This window comes from Myotis davidii, unplaced genomic scaffold (genome assembly GCF_000327345.1).
Source record: "Myotis davidii unplaced genomic scaffold, ASM32734v1 scaffold95, whole genome shotgun sequence".
Taxonomy (NCBI): Eukaryota; Metazoa; Chordata; class Mammalia; order Chiroptera; family Vespertilionidae; genus Myotis; species Myotis davidii.
In genome coordinates, this window is record NW_006286950.1 from 1,017,880 (window position 1) to 1,022,421 (window position 4,542).

Consider the following 4,542-nt stretch of genomic DNA (forward strand, 5'->3'; position numbering starts at 1 on the left):
AATCCCATCTATGATAATACATATATAGATAATCACATATTCTCTGCATCCATTATTACAAATAGTCAATCAAGATGTCTAATGTTCTTATGAAAGATGTTTAAAACACAGATTTAGTTCCACATATTTCAATGTAGTTTCAAAACAGTCTGTTTATTATGTTAAAGAAAGTACTTGGACAGCTAGCATTTGTTATAGCAGGAGTTTCCCTGTAAAGTCAGAAGATTGAATGCAGGAAATAAATTATCAACCAGTTAGTGTGTGTTTTTTTCCAAGTCTTACTCATAACTTCCCTAGCTGTCATTTCATATAACCGTACTTCACCTGTAAATTAAGCTCTCCTTTTATCAAACTCAGCTGGGGGTTATTATATCAACTTTAATGCCTCTCTAAAAATGGTACTAAATGTGGATTTATATCACAAATGGAAAATCTGAGAGTGAAGGACATTTTCCATGTGGCAGTCTCATAAAACTATCACTTTTAACAAACAACTCGAATTCAAGAGAAATTTGCAAAAATCTTTTAAGCACATTCATGGTCTTAGGAGGAAGTGCTAATGTGGAGTCTGTCTGCTCTAGTGCAGCTGCTTGGTTTATGAAAGCATAAACAACCTGACTCATTCGAGGGAAGTCATAATTACCACATGGAGTGTTAAACGTACAGACACTTCGTAAGGACTAATGCAGTAGCTTAAATTATAGTCATTATGCTATCCTCACTCCCCAATCTTGCTTGAATGCCTGCTGAGGAAAAAAAGTCCCCTATTCAGTACCGTTCACAATCAACTCCATTGCATCTTGAAAGTAAATATACGCGAAGATACTTTCTGGAAAGAGGTAAATAAAAGCTGACTGGCAAGGTAAGACAACTGGCTACGTCCTCAGATGTTTGATAAGGGCATGCTCAGCACACCTACTCTAAGCCTTCCATTATGTTGCAGAGGAGGTCTGTTAAAGGGCCAGGCCCTTTAACGTTGTACAGTGGGGTGGGAGACACAAACAACTAAACATTTGAAATAATTGTGAGGTAACTGCTTGAAATATGTTTCAATGAAATCGTCAGTACTGTGCTCCTAATAATCAATAGTAAAAGCACTACTATACATATAATGAGAAAAACAGCTAGCAAGCAACCTTTATATTATCTTTAACGTCCAAATTGGCTACGTGGTGTCTTAAATGGCAATTAACCTTTCCAGTGATGGCGAACCTATGACACGCGTGTCAGAGGTGACACGCGAACTCATTTTTTTGGTTGATTTTTCTTTTTTAACTGGCATTTAAATATATAAAATAAATATCAAAAATATAAGTCTTTGTTTTACTATGGTTGCAAAGATCAAAAAATTTCTATATGTGACACGGCACCAAAGTTAGGGTTTTTCAAAATGCTGACACGCCCAGCTCAAAAGGTTCGCCATCACTGCGTCAGCACCTTCGTTCATCCAGACTCTAACTTGCGTTTTGCATCACAATACCTGAACAAATCTCAAAGAATCTTAACTATTTCATTAAGAAAACCATTGATGTTTTTATACAATACTAGAAACGACTTATCTAATGCTTAATGGATGCTGGGCACTATTCTAAAGGCTCTAAATATACCAACCCATTTAAACTTAACGAACTATTAGAGTCATTGTTACTCCTATGTTGCAGTTGGGTTGCTGAAGCACAGAATGTTTAAGTTGCCTAACGTCACACATATAGGAATCAGAGCTCAAATACCCTAGACTCTCTGGCCCGAGCTACTGTAATTCTCAAACAATAAAATGATATCAGGCCTAAACTTTAAGATGATATTGTGACATCTAAGTGTTGTCTGTATCACATAGGCAGAAAATTGGACATAGGACTATTAATTAAAGAAACACAGTCATATTCCATGAAAATAATACATACAACAAAGGATATGAAAGTGATTTCAAAGAATTAGGTGACTAATTGGATATAAAGAAGAGAGGAGAAAGGATCTGAGCTTTGGAGACTGGGAAGATATCTTAATAAAAATACAGATGATTAAAAGAAAGTAAGAGTGGAAGAAAGACAAAATCACATTCAAACTTCCTATTACCAGGGAGAGGAAATCTCATGTTGTATACACAAAGCAGAGTTAGCCATGCTATATATATCCGCTATCTTCCTGGGTTCTATTCCTTAGGTGGTTAGGTGTTTATTAGAAACAAATTTCACAAAGCATTGTCAGAGATACTCTATTCCTTTGGAACAGTTTGCAATTGCTTCTGTACCTATGTATTTAACCTTAAGGAACTTTGCTGACATATAAGTATTTAACATTCTTCAAGCTAAATGTTCAATGGAGAAGGGTCAATATGGCTCGTTGTCCTGGGACATAATCCATCACATCCCTCTTTAATTCCTCTGCACAAAGTCAATTGATTCTGGCTGTTGGAAATTATTATAGGGCTGAACAAGAAGCAAGGCTAAGTGAATCACAAAGGTGGAAAAACCAGCCATCAGAGCAGAAAGCCCTGTCCAGGTAGCCAGGTGGTCTGCAAATGCCTGCTAGCACTTTTTCTTCCAGTTGGCATATAACATCTGTTTCTAAAGTGAAAGGGTGTGAAAAAAATGACACAAGTGGTAAGCACTGACATATGCAGGGGAAAGGAAGTGATTTATTTTATATTAAGATTGTTACTGTTGCAAAAATAAAAGCACAACCTGAATATGTCTCTGTAAGACTTGTATAATATGTGTGTGTGTTTAAGAGAAAGTTGTATATTTTTATTAAATCATAACACAAAAAATACAGAACTCTGAAAATCTAATTAGCACAATGAATAAAAACAGGAGGCCTATAAAAATTATTTTCTGAAATAAGGGCAAGATTCTACCAAGAGTTTAGAAATAAGAAAGGAAGGAATGGAACCTAGAAATTATAAATTATTCATTTGCATCAGCTAGAATGGTATGTGTGAAAGAATAAATCTGTACTTGCTAAGAGAAAAATCACATGAAAATATTTAAAAAGAAATGCTAATTGTAAATGATCAATGTATTAAATTCGCTAATAAAATAGTTACCTTTGGGGATTACTGAAAATGACAACATTTCTGACTGAAGTCAGTATCAATTATATAGCTTTATAGAATGAGTTTATAGAAAACAGGGAAATACAGGTAATGTGGGGTAAAGGTTGATCTTTACAGTTTGAATGGACTCTAGGTGTCAACCAGTTCACACCCTGTTTTTACAAATAAAAATCACAGGTATCATGGCGTTGAAGCAACTCTCCCAAGATCATAGAGCTAGCACTATCAGCAAAGATGATCAGCTTGGGGGATTGTTTTTTCAGCAATAATAAATGGAGAACTGTCCTAGGAACTGTGATAACAGGGGTATAATATTGTCGTAACCCCAGAATGAAAGTGAACTGGGTGAAGAATTAAGCACCGGAGAAGTAGGAGACAACAATTCATTTACAATAAAGGTATGAAGAGTATACTCGACCACAGAAAATAAGGACCAAAATAAGAAAGTGAACAAAATGGCAATAAGTCATCAAAAAGCAAATGTGATAAGTTAGGGAATGATTTATTAAAGTTTTTCTAATAAGAAATAAACTCCTCTAAAATCTGAGGAAACACTAAATTCATTGGTACAGCATCATTGGGAAGACACAAGGGAGGTAGCCAAGTAGGTAATTACAGTTTTACTTCCCTTTCAGAATAAAAAAGACAACAATAAAATTTAAGTTGAGTTTCCTAAATAAAACATTGTTGATATATTATTTTAAAAAATATTTATCTGGCAGAGATGGGAGAGAGGCAGGAAGAAGAGACAATTATCTCTTTGAAGGTACCAGTTCAAAATTAGAAATCGTTGAAATTAAGAGAAATAAGTAGTATGCAAAAAAGATATCAAGAATTATCTTTTTATGTAAGTTCTTATTTACAGGGTAAAACATGAATCAAAAATCTCAGATTTGTCAGATGGAACATTTTGGATAGCCACTCCGATGTCGCAAGTCTCTTCCATGTCCCTGGCCCTCTTGTGGCCTTTCTCTTACTCTGCCCCTCCCATTGTGCATCATCCCTTCACACATCTGACCGCTGCCCTCCACAGAACCACATCTGTTATCATGGTGCTTAACTCATAGTGACTATCTCACAATGCCAAATTATTAAACTTAAGAGTACCTTTCCATCATGGGAATAATACTGTTACATAACACACATGTGATAATAATACTTGTCACACATTTGTGGCAAACGGGATGAGGTGGTATGATCATACAGGGCGACAGATGCAAGAGAGAGAAGTCTTCTACATACTGTCTTCAGAAGGAATGCTGCCAGAGTTTATGCAAGTGCTTTCAAGGTAGGGGAAAATAAATGAAAAGCAGATTTTCTCCCTCACAAAATCGCCAGTGGGTAAGGCAAAGGTTCAGAAAAACAGGAGGTTTCTAATATATTAACCACCCATTCAATGTCTGGCAGCAATTAGGAAAATAAACAGGATCCCTGAGTCGAATTAACAGCACCAATTAAACTTTCTTGCAAATGCATGTATATCCATA